The sequence below is a fragment of the Galleria mellonella genome, unplaced genomic scaffold (assembly GCF_026898425.1).
Source record: "Galleria mellonella isolate WM207_F2 unplaced genomic scaffold, CSIRO_AGI_GalMel_v1 utg264, whole genome shotgun sequence".
NCBI classification, from domain to species: domain Eukaryota; kingdom Metazoa; phylum Arthropoda; class Insecta; order Lepidoptera; family Pyralidae; genus Galleria; species Galleria mellonella.
Window position 1 is genome coordinate 1,392,751 of NW_026442060.1, and position 21,079 is coordinate 1,413,829.

The 21,079-nt window shown below is 30.9% G+C and overlaps 1 protein-coding gene across 1 annotated transcript in view; it reads right to left on the bottom strand.

Annotated features, from left to right (window-relative positions):
- Nucleotides 1–21,079, bottom strand: part of LOC113522134 (zwei Ig domain protein zig-8) — a 159,078-nt gene that overhangs the window by 64,782 nt on the left and 73,217 nt on the right. The gene's annotated exons all lie outside the window — the stretch shown is intronic.

Below are 21,079 nucleotides of genomic sequence, written 5' to 3' on the forward strand. Positions count from 1 at the left end.
TAGACTAACATAATAATAGATGTTAAGTATCTCAATATGTATTTTATAATGATTAACTAAATAGTTAAATAAAAAATAAATAAATATTTATTTTTTATTAAATTATATAATGTGATTAGTAGATACCATTTCAATTTCAATTATGGACCCTGTTGGGCACAGCAAGTAGGAGAGAGGAGGCTAACCATTTTTTCCACTTTAGAAATAGTTTAAGTTTGTATTATCCAGTTATTGAAATTATTTCACAATAGGTATGTATTTTCTGTATTATTATTATTCATTATTTAAGTATTGATGTGTATTTATTCATATTGTAATTGTAATTATTATTATATAGTTATTTAATATATTCTGTAGTTTATAATTATTCATATTCATATTTTAAAAATAATCAATAGATAGTTCAATAATAAAACTTTAAAACTATATTGTCATTACATACTAAAACTAAAATAAATAAACGTAAAACTGAGTTAGTTTGTTTTCCAACTTATAACGCTTCAACGGCTTAACCAATCACTATGAAATTTGGTATATACGTACTATATGAGATGGAGAATGATATACGTTAGTTATAACTCGGTCAGTAAACATATCCTGGTTACGTGACAGAAGTTGCGGGTAAAAGCTAAGATAGGCTTTTGGACGATGCAGCCCATCCCTCGACTGTTAAGTTTCCTTAGTCACCTTTACGACATCCACGGGAAAGGAAGGGGAGATCTATTCTATGCTGGGACTACATGGTATATGTAAATAATTAGTAACAATTTATTGCAAATGTCATAGAAATGATAATACTACATAGAAATGTATCATTTATTTAACTAGAATCCTGTTGGTGAAATAACACAAAGTGCTATACTCGGCGTATTTTATAAAACAGTTTGAAGTAATTAAATTTTTGGTCACAGCGTTTCCTGAAAATAACAGTTCCGTAGTGAAACATCATACAATTTACATAAACAAGCCAGAAAGAGATGCTACGAATAATGACATGGTAAAATAATAATAAATTGCTAGTTATTTAGAAGCGACTTTTAAACGAAGAAATGTATCAATTTGCTTGATTTTTTGGCAATTCTATTATGAGATGAAGTCGTCATTTGTAAACCTAATTCCATAATTCGGATCGGTTATATTTTTTTTAATTTGTTACCTCACAACTACGTCAGTTGTAAACCAATTTGAAAAATGTTTTTTTTTTTTATTTAAAAGGATATACTTACAGATAGTTTGTATAGAAATTTTATCAATATTTGTTCAGTAGTTTAGTTTTTAAATCAAATTATTAAAAAGTGTAAAGGCAAGAGCATACTGCAGTCAAAATTGTTTTTTTTTTTTTTGTGGAATACAATTGTAAGCTATTTAGTCTATAAGATAACGACAATCTTACGATATATATAAAAATCTTTTGTCACCGTGTTTGTAGTTACACTACTTTATAGCGGTGCAACCGACTTTTATGAAATTTTGTATAAATATATCTCATACTTACCATTTGGTAAGTATGAGATATATTTAAGATCGTAAAGTATATTTTCTACCGTTGGGTGATTAGGGTATCCCTAACCAGAAAACTCATAGATACTGCCCGCAGGTTTCTCTTCCTGGGGTCCTGAAACAGGCCTGTGTTTCTGCCGGGGGTTAGTCTGCCATGTCCTCTTCTTAAGAGACGTGAATATTATAAAAACTAAAAATAATAATAATAACAAATAATTTTTATTTTTTAAATTAATTAATACTAATTTTTGAATATTTTTTTTTTTATAAAGTACCGCCCAGTTCGAAACACAATTTCAGCTGAGAAGAACTGGCAAGAAACACAGCTGTTGCAAATGTTGCAATTCTAAAATGCGAAACGTCAAAATTTAATAACGATTATTCGGAATAATCAAATTTAATTACAAGATTAATCCAGCTGGATTTATTCGTACTTACGTTTATTTGTGGAGAATGCTCGACTAGTTTTGGGACTGTTCGGGTCCTCTATTAATAGAGTTCTCAATAAATATACCTATGTAAGTAGATATTACTATTACAACTAGTGGTCGAAATTCGACCATAAGATATATTGTAATAAATGATTTTATTATGGTTACGTTTGAAATCCAGTAAAACTATAGACAAATAATATTAAAGACGAACAATATTCTCAATTTGATCACAGACTTTAACATTATTGTTAAAGTTTGTTTGTTTATACAATAAAATATAGATGCGTGTGTGTTTTAAATATATGGTAGTATGCGTAATGTTTTTTTTTTTATTTTATGAATTTTTATCCATAATTTAAAACTAATTAGCATTCTACCCTCTTTCTCTATATGAACTATAAGTGTGTCAAATTCCATACTGACATATATACATCAAGTGCGCAGTTTTCGTAAACATTCACGTATTAATATAGAACTAGGTAAATTAAAATATATACTAATGAAAGTGAAGGACTTTTATAATTGAATTTCTGATAAAAAGTAACTTGCGTATCAATATAAGATTTAATCTGGGTGTTATCAATTTCGATTAAATTCATACAAATTTATAAGTGTTAATGAATAACAAACATACGAACAATTTCAATAATATATTAATAAGCGTAATTGGCGGCGCTCGGTAGAATTTTGTACACATGTTGTTTTTATGGGAAAATATTTGTTGTTTTCTATAAACGTTATTGACCAGTTTTGTTGATTTGATGACATTTTCAAAAATTTATTTATATGTGTTCTTCAAAATTGAAATAAAATATTACTTGATAGTTTATTAACTTCCAAGTGTGAGTAATTAACAAGTGGGCAGATGTATCTAGTAGAAAAAATCAATATGTACTAAAATACTAAGAATCTTTGCTAAACTTAGGTAGTTTTTTTAGATGTAATGTTGCCAACACAAAATAATTATTTTGTTTAGTAGAAAATTTATTATTATTATGTATTTCATTAAGTCCCAATAATTACTACTTATTTATTAATAATTTCACAAACTTACACATTTTGTATATTAGTATATTTAATGAGTAATTAAAATCTCACAACAATCCAAGCGACGCTAACTTATTCCTTTACATTGGATTAATAATATATGCTAATTATATACTAAATAAGCAAAATAAAGTCTATCGAGTGTTACGTTCACCATAATGGCAATAGTCAACAGATACTTCAGATTATTGGTTATTTCATTACAATTATTTTGTTTAATCCCACTACTATTAGTATGTGTGTGACCGCCGACACTCAAAGATTGACCATTAGCAATTATTCTTAAACATTCTCCATGTAACGTGTATAGTCCCAGCATAGAATGGTCCGCCCCTTTCTTTCCCGTCGGTGTTGTAAGAGGCGATTAACTTAATGGTCGAGGAATGGGCAGCAGCGTCCTTTTTAAAACACCACTTAAGCCTAATTGCGGTTGCTAATTAGGCGAGTCAAGCGTGGCAACTACTAGAAAAACTCCCCAATATAGGAGGTCTATGTTAAGCAATGGACATTTTATAGCTGATATGGTATGGTATGGCATTTTTCATGTACAAGTACTATCTAGTTAAAATTTTAAATTAGTAAGTATTTTTTTATGTTACTTAGAATGGCAAATAAGCTGATGGCCCACCTGATGGAAAGTGGTAACCGTCGCCTATAGACATGAGCAGTACCATGGACATAACAGAGTATACTGTTTCATCTATGATATCCCCTGTAAGTTATTGTTCCTGAGGACTTAGGTATTATTTATCTGTACCCAGTAAATTCACTGCCATATTCTACCCTTCAAACCGAAACACAGCTATGCAAACTTTGCATAGCTGTGTTTCAGTTTGAAGGGTATTGCAATGCAAACACTACTGCTTCACGGTAGAGACACAAATGGGACAGAGGTGCCCAAGCAAATGACTTTTGTACAGTCTCCCTCTGGTATATATAATAATTAGTATATATAGTTAAAGTCATCATGAATATTTCTTAAATTATAATAAGAATATTTATGAAACTGCAAATTATATTCGTAGTTCTATTTTAAAAGTCCAACAACAGCCACCAAGAAAGATTATTCGAGATGAGCTTTCCAAGTATGAAACTAACTTAGATAACTTGAGTTTCTTTATAAAGACAAATTAAAAATGTTTTTCGCATTAATCTGGAGTAAGGAAATGGCACATAAAATTTTAGTGTTAACGGAGATTTTGTTCCACAAACAAACCGTGACCTCGAAGTATATTTAGAATTGACTAAAACATTAGATAACTTGTGAAGAATAAATGATAACTTTAATAAAGATAAAAAATGATAAAAAATTATAGCCTTCTCCATTTTTAAGTTCATTAAAAAACGTATATTCGTACGTACGTAAACGTGTATTGTGTATATAAAAAAAAATAATAACAATGCGATAGATGAATGAAATTTTATTATATTTAAATAATACTTATGTAACTTTTTTATGCAATTTAGAATGACAAACAAGCTGACGGCCCACCTGATGGAAAGTGGTAACCGTCACCTATGTCTACTCATGTCTACATGAGTAGTACCATGGACATAACAGAGTCTACATTGTTTCGTCCATGATACCCCCCATGCGTTGCCATTCCTGAGGACTAAGGTATTATTCCACTGTACCTGTAAATTCCTACCATATCCCACCCTTCAAACCGAAACACAGCCATACAAATATAACTGCTTCACGAGAGAAACATGAATGGGATAGAGGTGCCCAAGCAAACGACTTTTGTGCAAAGTCTCCCTCTTTGTAATAACTTGTAATAAAAATAAACTAACACCTTTAAACGAAGAAGATAGAAAATAAACAGATATTAAAACATCTGCGTGTACTTTCTTCATTCTTAAATAAGCTATTATCTGCATTCATTATTATTTTCTTTGTCTCCTTTATTTTTATCGTCAAATAAAAAGATAATGAAACAAATACCAGTTAATAAAACAAACATTGGAGGAATAATCCTTTTTTCTCATTTATCAATACATTGTGCTTCATATAAACGATCAATGAAATTATTCTTGTCTACTAAGCACGTAGACGTTTAACGAAAATGTTCATTTCTCGGAAATTTCCATATTTTTCATGCATGGAACAGTACGACCTTGATTCTAATGACAGAGTTGAAAAATTACATATAAATGCGTGAGGCAATCTACCGCGTCGTCTCTGGAGGGATATTCGTTCGTGAGAAAAAAAAATCCGAAAAATTGTCTTCGGTCTCGCGACGACGTTATGCAGAAAAAAGCAATTTTCGCCATAAGCAATATTTTTTTTTTCCTTTAAAAATCTACCATAAAACCCACCGAGTTTCATGCATATACATTAAAAATGTTCCGCTTGCTATAGAGTTTCTTTGTAGGATGGAATCTGAGACGAAGTAATTCGCCAGAGGACCAAAATTACTAAAGTTGCATAATAGGAAGTTGATAAAAAAGTTTTGATAACGACTAAAAGAAAGAAGATTTAAGTCTATTACATTTAGATAGTCGCCGATACTGTGATGCAATTGGATTAGATTATTTGGAATAAACAATTAATTACACTTCAAAGCAAACTGGACAACAATAGCTCATAATCTACACTAATATAATAAAGAGGAAAGATTTGTATTTTTGTGTGTATGTATATTTGTAATTAATAAACTCAAAAATTACATTGCCGATTTCAAAAATTCTTTCACCATTAGAAAACTACATTCACGCTGAGTAACATATGCTATATTTACAAAAGATTAGGAATCCTTATTAAAACTTTAGTAACGTTACTCAAGGTGTAAAAAAATGCTATAAATGTCCAACTATTATCGTTATGTCACAATAACTACTTTTAACAATTTAAAATTTGATAGAAATACCGACCAAAATTACACCATGTTATTCATACTTCTGTTTAAATCCTTATCCAAATAAATCATATTGTTTTCAAAACTGTTTCAATTTATGTAGATTACTTTCTGAATTGTTCAATTTGGTTATTCCATTCAATAGATATTACGAATTTAATAAGTCATAGAAATAGAAAAAATAACGCCGTCGCGTTGTACATGTTATTCATACTTATTTATTAACCCTTATCCAAATAAATCATTTTGTATTCAAAATTGTTTCAATACCTGCAGATTACTTTTCTTCACAGTCAGTGTACTTTGTTTTGAACGATCATAACTATGAGTGTATCGAATATATTGAATTGACCGGTTGAGTATATCAGCATTTACCAGAGGGAGACTTTGTACAAAAGTCGATTGCTTGGGTACCTCTGTTTCATTCGTGTTTCTACCGTGAAGCAGTTGTGTTTGCATATCTATGTTTCGGTTTGAAGGATGGGATATGGCGTGAATTTACAGGGTAAAGAGGAATAACACCTGAGCCCTCAAGAATGGCAACGCATGGGGGGCATCATGAGCGAAACAGTATACTCTGTTATGTCCATGGTACTGCTCATATCTATAGGCGACGGCTACGACTTTCCATCAGGTGGGCCGTTAGCTTGTTTGCCATTCTAAGTTGTATAAAAAAAAAGCATATATTTACAAAATATACTAAGTAGACCAAAAGAGTATAGCTCTTCTTTAGAAATTAGATAAAAAGCCAAATAATAAAAAATGTACAAGAATGGAACAAATAAACGAAACATAAATCATAGCCTTTATCTACCTGCTGCACGAAACTGTTGGGGAGATAAAACTTCGTGCCTTCTTTAAATAGTTTAGAATTCAAAATTGAGCTGATTTATTATACCATTTCATTGTGGTGCTTGTAAGTTTATCTCTCCCTGTTATATTACGTTCAAAGTGCGGTAAGATTTGTCTCCGTTCCATTTTATCTCGTTTTTAATTGCAATTATAACTTCGTTTTGATCGTCGAGAAGCCTTATTAAGTTATAGCTCAACCAGTAAAGAAGATTTATTTCATTCGTTATTCGTATTTGCAATCTAATTGGTAGAAAATGTGTTATTGTTCTGTGACTATATGTACAGTGGAAATTAAAATTTATAATGTCAGTATAAGGGTTGTTTATTTTTTTTTTTTTCAAAAAACATCTGTCGAAAATAAAAATAAAAAATACTGATCTAACGTGTCCTGTTACTAATGTAATATAGAAGTTCAAAATTTTATGTAATTTTTTATTTAATGATTTTTTTAACAAAATAATAAATATGTCAAATTTAATTAAGGCACAATATTCTCTTAAATAGACGTTAATGGTTTTTATTTTATTATGTAATATTTATATTTATCATTATTATTAATATATGCCATCAGGAATCTCTGGTTATATCCTTATTTTAATGTTTTTATTGAAACAGACCTTCCATTTCCTTTGACAAATTGAAGCAATTGAAAACATATTGTCTATATCTAAGATCTCTAAGATTGTTACCCGTGTGAAATTCGTTTGAGCTTCGTTCCGATAGAGATTTGAGATTTACTCAAATCAATTTTGAATTTAAATAATGTTCTAACCAAATCTTGTAAACATTGTTATCAGTATAGCTAGTTTTTTTTTTTTTATCAGAATAGATTGAAGAACAAAACAACATCGTGATGTCTAAGAACTGATTAAGCGTAAAAGAAAGTACGTATAGGATATATCATTTGTACAAATATAAGTAGAGAACTGCGCAATTTGGAAGGTTAGTGACTCAGCATGACGTTAAGATTTCATGGCCTGATATCAAGCCTTAATAGAATTTAGTCAAATAAAATGGTCCACCTAAATCTTGCAAATGTGGAGTACCGCAGTATTGTATTATATATGTGTAATGTGAAGCTGTGAATTACATGGGCCTACGTGTATGTAAATGTATTTATGTAATACTCTTTGTTGAATGTTTCATTGTACAAAAACAGGGTAACGATATTTTACACAAAGAACGTGACAAATAATATTTCGAATCGAAAAAATATAATAATAATAATTTTTATTTTCAGACATATATTCATTCATATATTCTTTTTATATTATAAATTAAATATGCTCTTGAAATTTTTCGCACCACCTACCCACTACTGTCTATTCTCCATTAAGCAAAGGCTATCTGCGAGAGAATAATAAAACTGCCTTTGTATCATTATGCATATATTTTGATCGGTAATGTATTTCATAATTATCTAATTGGCATTGTATATTTTTACGTTTTTGGTGTAATAAATAAATAAATACAACTCTACTATGCTATTACAGATTCTATCGAGCAGTACAACTCTAAGCGTCTTGTGGCTTAGACATAAATATAATAATTAAGTATTAACATATAGCCTATATAGCATACAGCCTTGCCATTTGGTCCCGGCATAGAATAGGCTAGCCCCATTTTTCCCATGGGTATCGTAAGAGGCGACTAAAAGAACTTAATGATCGAAGAATGGGCAGCAGCGTCCCTACTAAAACACCTCCAAGGACTAACTGCGGTCGCCAACCCACGTATCAAGCGTAGCAACTATTGCGTAACTACTCAATAGAGGGATGCCTACATTCAGCAGCGGACAGTCAACGGCTGATATGGTATCGTATGGTTTAATAAAAGTCTGAATTCCATTTTAAGCGGTTGGGTAATGCTAAAGCTTCAAACATACTTACAGAAACGCATAAACATATACCCAAACACATTATTCACCTTTCCACTGCAATCGGTTAAATACGGAGACTTTTCGAAGCCGCTTGAAAGAAACAGCCAGTGATTTCTGATTCAGTTGCACTTGAGTGGAATCCGTTTAATTTAAGAATAAAATTGACTCCGAGTAACCGAGTCACATTCACTCGGCAGCTGTCAGAAACAAAGCGTTCATTTCACAAACATTTTTCCCCCTATCAGATCTCCCTTCTAAACAAAATTTAATCAACGACGAAAAACCTTCATTTTGTGTATAAACAGTGTATTCTTTTAGCATGAGTTTAGAAGACCGGGCACATAGAAAACGATATTGGAAAGGAGTTTGCCTAAGCCATTCTTGGGGAATTTATTCATGACGTATCCCAAACAAAGCCCCGGGAAAATATATTTTTCACAGACAATGGACATGAGTTAAAGAGAAATGCTCTATTGATATAAAAATTTACACCGATTGCTTGTTGTATGTATATGCATTATTCATCATACGTTTTACGAGGTATTTGAATATTTTTTAGATCATTCCAATTCTCATTGGAGATTTTCGTTTAAAATTTATGAGCATCTGCCAGTTTAGTCCAAGTTGTCAATGTACAAAATACAAATGAAATTAAATTATAATAAACTTTCTTACTTACAAACGTAAAGTTTCTTCAATTGCTTTTTTATTAATTTTTTTTTTATTCTTTGTGAATGTTGTTCAATACGAACAATAATATTGTAATACAAACTATTTCAGAATTGTAAAATACATTTTTGTCTTTCTTTTGTATTCATGGAATGTTCCTTTTGTCTTTATTATTACATCACAATACATTGTTTTTTTTCTATACAACAGAATGGCAAACAAGCTAACGGCCCACCTGATGGAAAGTGGTAACCGTCGCCTATAGACATGAGCAGTACCATGGACATAACAGAGTATACTGTTTCGCCTATGATACCCCCCATGCGTTGCCATTCCTGAGGACTCAGATGTTATTCCTCTGTACCCTGTAAATTCACGCCATATCCCACCCTTCAAACCGAAACACAGCCATGCAAACACAACTGCTTCACGGTAGAAACACGAATGTGACAGAGGTACCCAAGCAATCGACTTTTGACTTTGCACGTTTATATATGACATTTTTATTTTTATCTAATTTTATTCTTCCGGTTCAAAGTTTTTGCCAAATTAACAAAATAATAAAACCAGCGAACAAATGTAATCAAGGAATGGTTTACCGTGTGGCGAGATGATTTTACATAGTTTTATTGTCACCAATACCGATAATAAAATAATAGGAGAGTAATATATACAATTATGTGAAAAAGACAACGATCTGTAATATTTTAACGTACAGTGTTTGTAACTCGCCTAAAATTTATTTTCATTTACGATATCCAAATCTAAATAAATTGTAAATTAGCAGTGCACGAATTCGAATGATTTTGTTATTCGAATAATTAGTAATTACTAGTTTCAGAATTCGACTACTGAATTAGGACTATACTAATATACGTATTCGATTTTATTAATTAGTAATCAATCAGAATAATGAAAACAAAATCCTTTATCTACTACTAACAAGTCCGTTCCCTGTGTACACTACTGCCACTACCTTAACAATAGGTGATAATTAGTGACGCTTAAAAAAAGTAAGTAAAATAATCGAATAATTTGAAAATTATTCGAATATTCCGAACGAATTGCTCGGTCGAATAATTAGTAGTCAAATTAGTAAAGTCACGCATCCCTATTATAAATGTATTTTATGATAACATAAACTATATTTACAATAGTTATTGTTAATATACATTAACAATAGCAAAATTATTATACAGTCTATGCTTGATATTATATTTACCATTGTATTTTTTTAATTTATTCGTATAATTTTAATAACTTGTAATACTTAAAGTGTAAAATCTGCATGTCACTGTCAAGGCAAAAAAATCCTAATTAAGTAAAGAGATAAAACCTTGCGATTATTTGAAAAAATCCTACAAATTTTTTGGAAATTTTTAAACATGTTTTTTAGTTTGTATGCGTGTTACTGTCACGGTACAACCGTGGTTTAAATGTTTAAATGGGTTTGAACAAAATTGTGCACACAGAATATATCCTATATTAACACAAAATATTTTATATTAATTGACGCGAGCAAAGTAGCAGGATACAGTTGATATTTTTATAATATTTATAAAAACAGATTTCCTCCTAAACCTTATAATTAACTCGCTTCAACGAGCGTATAGGATGGAAAAAAATCGTATACGTGTAACCAATAATGCTATGAAGGATTTTATTTTATTAAACAGGGATTTATGTCTAGTAAATCCGAAAATCGGATATCATAAAGCGAAAAGAAAATCTATTATTGTTTGACAGTAATGTTAGAAATAAAAAGAATATTTCACTATTTATAGAAAGAGGTATGATCGCCGAAATAGATTAAATCGGTTTAGTTGGTCGGAGTGATGAGATTGGTTGCAGCTTCTTGTGTTTTGTGCGCAAATCTTTGATTCTATACAACATATCTTCACACCATTTTCTTTATGAAATAGACAGTTCTCTGTCTAGCTAAGTTCCATTTAACGATTTTGTAAAACATGCTGCTTAAAGGTTTGATTTGCTTTTTCAGTTTGTGGAAAAAAAGACAAAAAAATTAAGCCAGCCATCTATAGTCTGAGAGATATATTTTTTATTTATTTATCTAAATAAATAATAGAAAACTGCATGGTAACCATTAGTTTACGCTAGCGGTATACCTGTGAGGAATGAATAATGATAGGTGAAGATGAACTTAGATAAATCTATTTTATTATTAAAAAAAATAATTTCGAGCTTAAACTGATAAAGTTACCGGCTCACATAGTACTGAAGTAAAACAAGAAAGAATTAAGAAGGTTTACTTTAGGAAGGTTTATTGTAAAAGTTAAACAAGAATAAAAAATCGCCTTAAACGCGTTTCTTTTTTAATTTTTATTACCCTTTGGCGCCCGAGGGTGCCTTCAAAGTGCTTTTAAGGATAACACTTTAAAACCTTATAAATACCTGTCTTCACGTGCCATACTTTTATAAATTATTCAAGTGACGTGACAATAAGGACCGCGTTCTTTTTTATTGATTTTAGGGTCCCGTACTAAGTAGGGTAAGCTAAAAAGACACCTATTGAAAAAAATTCGAAGCGGATTTTCTTTATACAATATATACATGGGGGATATAGATAAGGAGGGAGACTTTGTACAAAAGTCGATTGCTTGGGTACCTCTGTCCCATTCGTGTTTCAACCGTGAAGCAGTTGTGTTTGCATAACCGTGTTTCGGTTTGAAGGGTGGGATATGGCGTGAATTTACTGGGTACAGAGGAATAACACCTGAGTCCTCAGGAATGGTAACGCATGGGGGGTATCATGGGCGAAACAGTATACTCTGTTATGTCCATGTTACTGCTCATGTCTATAGGCGACGGTTACCACTTTCCATCAGGTGGGCCGTCAGCTTGTTTGCCATTCTAAGTGGTATAAAAATATATAATATATATATATATATATATATATATATATATATTATTCCATCTGTATAATATGTATTTAAAATAACAAAATTTTCATAGTGCCTCTGATCAAACTGTTTATAACTACTCCCCTCTATACAAAGATAGCCTGGAAGAGATCGATTTTAGCGATAAGGCTGCCCATTGTTTTCTCAGTGTGAACATGGAGGAAACAATAAAGATCTATAATCTATACTTTTAAAAAGTAGGTTTCATAAACTATTTAAGATACATGTCTATTTAAAAACACGTTTAAAATGAGCTTTATAATATAATGTGTCATCACAGACATTGCATTGTTGAGTATTGAATATTGCATTGTCACTTGAATTAAGTGTGTATAAAAACTTCAACTCAAGCGTATGTCAATAAGTAGTTTATTTCTAGCTTAAATATTTAATCAAATCAATTAACTAACATACATTGTAAGTTAAATAAAATCTTATAAAAACTCTCCTGTTTTAGACAATACCAATCAATCCTATATTGAGTTAGCCAATTTTAAGTTGTGTCCATGTAGCGAATCGCATCCTATCGTCCTGAAGTTTCATTCGCACCACAGAAGTAAAATATAAGTCCCCCACACTTTAGCATATTTATGCGCCTTATTTATTCATATTTGGAAACACTCCAAATGGGTTTCGGCCTTTTTATTTATGACTGAATATTTTAGACACTCGTGTGTTTTAACGATATGTGAAAAATATTAAAATATGATATTTTTTTTGGCTTACCGACACTTATTACGGGGTTTATGACCGGCTAACTTAAATATTGAAGATACGAAAGAGCTACAATGTGGAGTATTACCAATATTTTATAACGTTTGAACTGTTTTACAATGAAAACTCCGTGTTATTTTTTATTTTCTGTTTTTAAATAAAGCCTATTGATGAAATGGCTGACTAAAAGAAATTATGAACAGTATGTACTGGTTTAAGATATTATTATACAATTCTATATATATTATATATTTCTATAAACTTCTGTCTTTTTGAGTATTGCTGAGTTTGCATGTTCATGAAAATAATATTAGTATTGTAATAATATTAGTATACTCATAATTTTATGTTGGTAAATATACTATATGGACAATTTTACTTTTTCTACGTGCAGAAGGCTCGGCTGTTCCTTATGACAGTTTATATATGAGGTCTTTGTTCGACAGTGGACATTAATAATTGAGATAATAATGGTAATGATGACTTGTTTCTATCCCAATTATGTGATACAAGCTCTTTGATACCAGTTACTTCTAATTTGACTTTATTTGGTCGCTATAAACGCAACGAAGACGGTACAAAAATTTTAGACCTCATTAGATGCTCTCCTCTCACGACGACAGTTCCTTCAACTAAATTACTCATTTGCTTCTCATCTTGACTTAATATGAACGATTGAGGTGTTCTTTCCGTGATTACTTATTTATTCGAATGGATTTTTTAACCCTGTTTACATAGTTACAAAGTAAGTGATGTGGAGATCGCGGGATATCGTTAAGGTAACACAAAGGATCTATGAAATGATGGTATAAGGCAGGGGGAAACACAAAAGATCCCGATGGGTCGACGTGCAACAGCTTAGCTGACCCCATATGCGAATATAAGTGATGTGGAGGATTTTAAATGAGTCTTCCAATGTAGTTCTTATGTAGAAAACACTTAGGTACAGGGATGAAACTCAATATAGACATGCAATCACGATTTTTACTATTATAGGTGATCGAATAATTGCGATAATAAACCATAGACTGTATATTACGACATGTGAAGAAGCCAATATCCGGCGGTGGAAAATAAATAGATGGATAAAAATTATAATATCATTCGATTTTAAGAAAATCAAATACGTAATCTATCCAAATAGGGCCGTAAGTGTTAAACAGATGGCAAAAAAGATTCGACTACAATAGAATCAGGCGGAATCGATCAATTGAGACAGAGGTTGTGTCAACTTGTTTTGGCTGGGAAGACGAAGAATTTGACTCACGAATGCCATAAATAGAACAATTCTCCTGATAAGGGTTAACATAAATACAACCTTATCGTCATCATTAATAGGCTAATTTTTTCTTTAGTGATCTTATAAGATCGGAAATATACGATATTACATGAACATTTGCAACTTAAACTTTATTCAGACTGCTATAGGGTTAGTATTCAATTAGCCTTAAAATATTCATATAGTAGGAAGCCTGAATAAGGCTATCTAAAGTTAGGTACGTTCTTGTCGTCTCGCCTATTTATAGCTGATCTATATTCACTGGATCTATTTAGTTGAAAGTAGGGTACGCTATTAACAGAATAAATAGGCGATAGCAGAGTTAAGTTTTGTGGTTTCAGCTCATTGAAAACCATGTCTGCGATATGGTTCATGGTAGTTTTCGCTATAGAATCGACGGGAACAAATTTCTGTCATAATCTTCTATTTAAATATACAGATGATAAAGAAATTATTTATATAAATTTACATTTTTTAATTTATTAATATAATTTAAAGTCCTACTTATGAAACTGAGTTGTTTTCCTAAAGAAAATGAGGCGAAAATATTAAAAATTTTGAGAACCCCATAATAAAACAGTGCAGCTGTCAAATTAGTATAGAAATAGCATTATAAATCATCATCATCCTATCATTCACCTGTTCACTGTAGAACATAGGTCTCTCCCTGTTATGGAATTTTGATAGTAGAACTTTTGATTAATATAAAGACTGTATTGAAAAAAATAATAATATTTTAAGTAAAAAAAAAACACAGTAATGGACTTGAAACTCGATCCATCAAGTTGTGACACAAGTGACATCTGACGACAGAAAAATTAAGCTTCCGAATCGTTTTTTAAACGTCAGAATGCCATCAATCATCCGTTGCTTAGTAATTTTTCACTGTCTATTTAAAATGTTTCCTATACTTATGTATTTTCATGCAAATTAATAATGGCAGATAATAATACAGAACTTGTAATGTTCGAGATACACAATAGAAAGTTCCTTTGTTATTTTCCACGATTCGTGATGGAAATTATGTGAACAGTAATTTTACCCGACTGCCGAAGAATAGAGTAATGTCTTTAGTCATTATAATATGTAAATATATATTTTCCTGAGCGAGACTTTATACTAATGTTGTTTTTCTTCGATACTTTTACTTGGTCTTAATATGTTAGTTAATTTTAAACTTTTGCGTTGTTTACATATCTTTTTAAATACACAATCGTCGGTAATAAAGAAGCAGATATATACATACTATTTACCTGTAAAAACTTTTTCATCGCGTTAAGACCCGACCGTGTATTTAATATGTTAGTCCTGATAAATGAAAACACATGGAGGGTGCACAAAATAATAGTAACCATGGAGCTGTGTATGTTTATAAGCTATCATTATCACTTTCATTACGATAGATATGAACTTGTTTGATATTCCATGTTGCATATAATTTAAGTTTGTGTTACACACAAAACAGTTTTTTTTTAATTGAAAACTTAAATTACTAAACCGACTTTGATAAAATTTCTATGCAAAAATAATCTATAAGTATATTCTTTCAAGAAAATACTTATAGATTAGTTGCATAATTTTTGAAAGAATTTTACAAATCGGTTTGTAACTGATAGAGTTATAAGTTAACAAACATAAAGAAAAAAAATACATTGAATTGAAACCTCCTTCTTTTTTAAATCAATTGAAAATAAAAAATAAACGAATTATGATGGTATGCTATTAGTATTTCTATATGTAAATATCTCACTGTTCAACTGCGCATGTTATTGAAGTTTAAAATGGTAACAGTTTTAGTTACAAATTTTACTTGTTAATATTATTTATGCCTCGATTGAAGTTAGTTTTTTTTTTTTGCGTAGCAAAACCAAAAAGTCAATAATTCCGTACAAATATTATTTTCAATATATTTTTTATACCAATAAAATACAGGCAAATGTTATAAAAGATGACAAGACGATTTCTTTTAACAAGGGCGCAACGGAAATTGCTCCATAAGCGTATAGAAAAATACAAACAGAACGTATCTACCAGGTTATGTGGAACGCCATTTTACCTGTTCATGTATTGAAGCGGCTATGTACATACATATGTATGTATTGGTGGATTTTCACGATTTTTTATCACAAATTTTTACGCATGACTTTGTCATATGATCGAGAATAAAAGGTAGCTTATGTCCTTCTCCTTCGCATTTGGTACGTGTATGAGTACATTAAATTTCATGACGATTAGTCTAGGTCTTAAAGCATCAAGAGGAATTACGAAAAAATACTTCGTTTTATATGTTAAATGTTAGTAAGGATTTATTACTCAAAAAAGACTTCAATTGCAAAAACATAAGAGTTATAATACCATAGTAATTTTGTCACGGTACCAAATCCTATTGATAGTGGAAAGAACTATCTAAATCGATTCAGAAGTTGGTGAAGGTATCGTGTGACATACATAAAAAAATATCTGTTGAATTGAGAACGTATTCCATTTTGAAATTTTAAAATATTTGTAGAAATTATACATACATTCAGTTCCCATCTTTTTTTTTGTTTTTTTTTTTTTGTCATACAGAAAAGAATGATGTAAAAATTTGAAATGATATTTATACAAAATATACACAAATAAGTTAAGTAAATATGCAAGCTAAATATTAAATCATGCAGGCAAAGCCGTAGGATAAATCCTTAATATATGTGTAGATTTATATACTTATGGCATAAGAAATGTTAACAGAAGGTTATTCTGTTTGATCTTTCGTGTAAACACATCTCATCAATTTTGATCATAAGAGTTTTTGCATGAACGAGATGTGATAAAGGTGGGGGTAAAGGTCATGACCTCGCTTTAGAAATATTAAGGTGCAGTCACATCAAACGAGCGAATTTAACAAAATAAAATGCTACAAAGCAAGTGGATACTTTCTTTTTAATAATTTAATACATGGCTATAGTTATTTTACTGTTAAATCGGTTTTATATGAAAGATGATTGCTATTTCCTCATTTGCTTGCTGATCACTAATAATAATTGACAAACTGAGAAAAAATCACAATCCTGCAATATTAGAACATTTTTAAAAAAATCACAGCGTTTTTGCAAGAAATTGGTAACAGAATAATTTATGAACTCCTTTCATAAAGAAAAAAATAAAATAAATACAAGCGAATGCTTTCCTCACTCCTCTGACTTTTGTTTCGTGTAAATATGACAGAGCATTCTTTCGATACTTTCTTGCATTCGAATTTTTTTTATTGTTCTAGAAAATTCTATGAATATATGCAATGAATGTATGCAACATTTTTGCGGAATTGCCACATTCACAAAAAATAATGAGTGAAGCTTCTATTGATTCTGTTTCTATTCTTATGAAAGTACATTTCTCTAAAGCGTTCAGTCGAGGTTTTTTTTATATAATAGGCTATATTAATAAATAAATTTAAACATTTATTTATTGTAACCATAAAAATATATGTTTAAAATAAACAAATAAATGCGTAGAATAGGTATATGATTAGTAAATTATTTTTTATAAATACGATTATGTTTCATTCCTCAGCGTGATATAATTACAGTATAAAATTAAATTTCTAAACAATAATATTATATTAAAGTTAATAGCTTCATCTGAAATTATTGTCAATGATGCAATAAAACACTAAGTAAGGTGAAGATCATAAGAGAATTTTAGTGCCACTGCTGTTGTTTTCTTACAACCCTTGTTTGTGCTTTTTTTTTTTTACAACACAAGGGGCAAACAAGCATGCGGCTCACCTGATGGTAAGTGACTACCGCCGCCCATGATCACCCACAACACCAGCGGCATTGCAGGTGTGCTGCCGGCCTTTTAAAAAGGAATATACTCTTTTCTTGAAGGTTATGTTGTCGTATCGGTTCGGAAATACTGCTGCTGGAAGTTGATTCCAAAGAATGGTTGTGCGTATTAAAGAGTCCTAATATATATGTTATACATATTCCATGTAGAAATAAATACATATTTACCAGAGGAAGACTTTGTACAACAGTCGTCAGCTTGGGTATCTCTGTCCCATTCGTGTTTTTACTGTGAAACAATTGTGTTTGAGAAGCAGCCATGTTTTTCAGTTTGAAGGGGGGAATATGGCAGAGAATTTACAAGGCACAGAGACGTAACACAATTCATGCTATTTCTTCGTTTGGTGTAACTGCGCCTTTAGGCATCTAAAGTACATAGAAAATATCAACGGGTGAACCACCAGGTTATTTATAATAGATGATATGGGGGATAATGAATGGTGATACGATCTTGTTTTACGCACACTTTTGTAAAAATTATATTATTCAAGCAACGTCAAAGAGAGAAGATTCATAATTCTTCTATTAATGCTCAAGGTTATTGGCACTTGGTGTAATTTGAAATTTATATTTATAAGTGGGTAATTAATGCTTTTGCCGTATTTTGTGTGTACGTTATACGATTTGGATTTCCTTTTTCTTGCAGTCAAGAGAGTTTCCTTTTGCGTTGATTGATTAGTAGTGCTTAACAACAGCACTATTAGATCGACAGCAGCTAAATTTAGCTTTTGATACAGTTAATAGAAATTGTTAAAAAGACTTGGCTCAAAGCTTCGGAATGGACTCATTTAAAATTTCACAATCTCATTGTCGGCGTCATATACCTATCATCGTATTAGCCATTGATTGTCCACTGTTAAACATAGGCCTCCCCTATAAAGGGGGGGTTTTGCCAGTATTTGCCACGCTTTGCAGACGGGTTGGCAACCGCAGTTAGACTGTTAGTGATGTTTTAAAAGGGACATTATATAGACACTGCTGCTCTTTCCTCGACCATACTTTCTCTTATGATCTCCGTGAGAAAATAGGGGATGGCTCATACTATGCCGGGACCACACGGCATATTAAATGTATACCTATCTAAATTATACGGTTAATATTACATAATAAAACAGGGTAATATTACATTCTGTTAATAATGTATGTAACCATTAAAATATCAATTTTAATATTATTAATAATGAACATTGAAATATCTAACTGAGAGAATAACTCGGTTCATTGTATTTGTATTAGGCTTAATTTCACATAAAATGTGAATGCAAAGCTATATAAATGATTACCGCAGCTAGTGCGCACCAATGCGTTGCCAACCTTTAAGAAAGTATACATTGACTTTCTGATGGTCTTCATATCGTATTAGCTGGTACTTCTAAAATTAAGATTATTTTCATAAAATAATATAAATATAGTATTAATTCAGATGTAAAAGATTTTTAAATGGCAGATCAGAACTGTTCCTTATAATGTAATCTATGGAGAAAGCAGTGACAATATACAGGCTGAAATGATAAGGGTTTCAATCTAGCATAGTAAAGAAGATAAAATCCTACTCTTATGGGGAGAAAATATGAATACGTAAAAAACATATAACGTACCCCAGCCTAAAGCTAAAGCTGGCTGGGCCTGATAATGGTTATTTATCTAATGTAATTGATGAATTTAGTAAAACAAATATTTCTCCATGTATACAAAAACCTACCTATTGAAATGAAGGTAATCCTAAGTCATTTCGCGAAAGGACAAAAAATATTCATTTTATTATTTAGTTAATTTAGCCAATCCTGACTATACTTCGACTATTTGATCTCTCTCCCCCCTCCCATCTAACTTGATAGTTATATCTACCCTTAGTCTCAGTAGCACGATAATAGGTTACTGTGCGCGGAAAGGGATTGTTAGTGATAAAGTTTAACAGTATCATTGCAATACACCTGGTAACCATCGTAGTTAGTTCATGATAAATTCATTACAGTTGACTGACTAACCTGACTTCATCTTCATCTATCATTAATCACTGGTATCGCCAGCGTACATTGATGACGTGGATTATGTTACAATTCACCTTTAATTCTAAAAAAATAAGTTACTACGTTAATCATAATGAAATTATTATTATTAGTTATTTAAAGTTAAAATCATATTCGAATGTCAATATAATAAAGCCACCTGTGAAGTGACTTTCAAAATCATTGACAATTCGTTTTGCATTCGACAGAGTTTGAATCCATTTAATTGTGTAACGATTGGAGCCGCTGTTGTGAAACCATATTTACTTAGCGACAGACGATTCCGCATTCTAAATTCAAATATATCAAATGTAATACATTTGTTTGTTAAAGATATCCTAACTTTATCAGTAAAGAGCTTTTGAAATGCTTTTTCAACCGATTTCAAATTAATGAGGTTCTCTATTCGGTGGTAATGTAGCTATCGAAGACTGTCTGCCAAACATGGCAACTGCTGTCAACCCCCCTCTTTCTGTAGGGGAGGCTTATGTTCAGCAGTGGACAGTTAATGGTTGATATGATAATAATGAGAGCTATCGAAAATGCCTTTACTCCAAAGGAAAGGGTGTTTTCAAATCGGTAGTATTTTTTTTGTGTTTGTTACATAATAACTCTTTTTATCTAAACCGATTTGGAAAATTCCTTTTTACCTAAAAAGGTATACTTAAAGGTTAGTTTCTTAGAAATTTTATCAAAATATGCTTCATTAGTTTATTTTTTATATCAAGATAACCGGTTTTATCACAAATGCAATCGGTTTTTTTTGTGCAACACGAATCTTTATTTGTAAAGCGAAATATTTATACTTGGTAGATAAGAAAAACCGAGTACACTAAAATTAGAACAAAGCTACAACAAAGAGTGCATTGTTGTGGTCATGTTCACCTAGTGACACTAATAAAAGTCTTTGTCTTTCACCGTCGGTACGTGAGGCAATATCAGCTGCATGCGAGGACATTGTAATTTTATTCTTTCTCAACTGTTTCTAAAAGAAAATAGCTGAATTCTTAGACGACATTTTTTTTTTAATTTAAATTTGATAGTTCGACATAAAACTACTTAGAATTAAGGATAAAGTTGGATTTTTAAA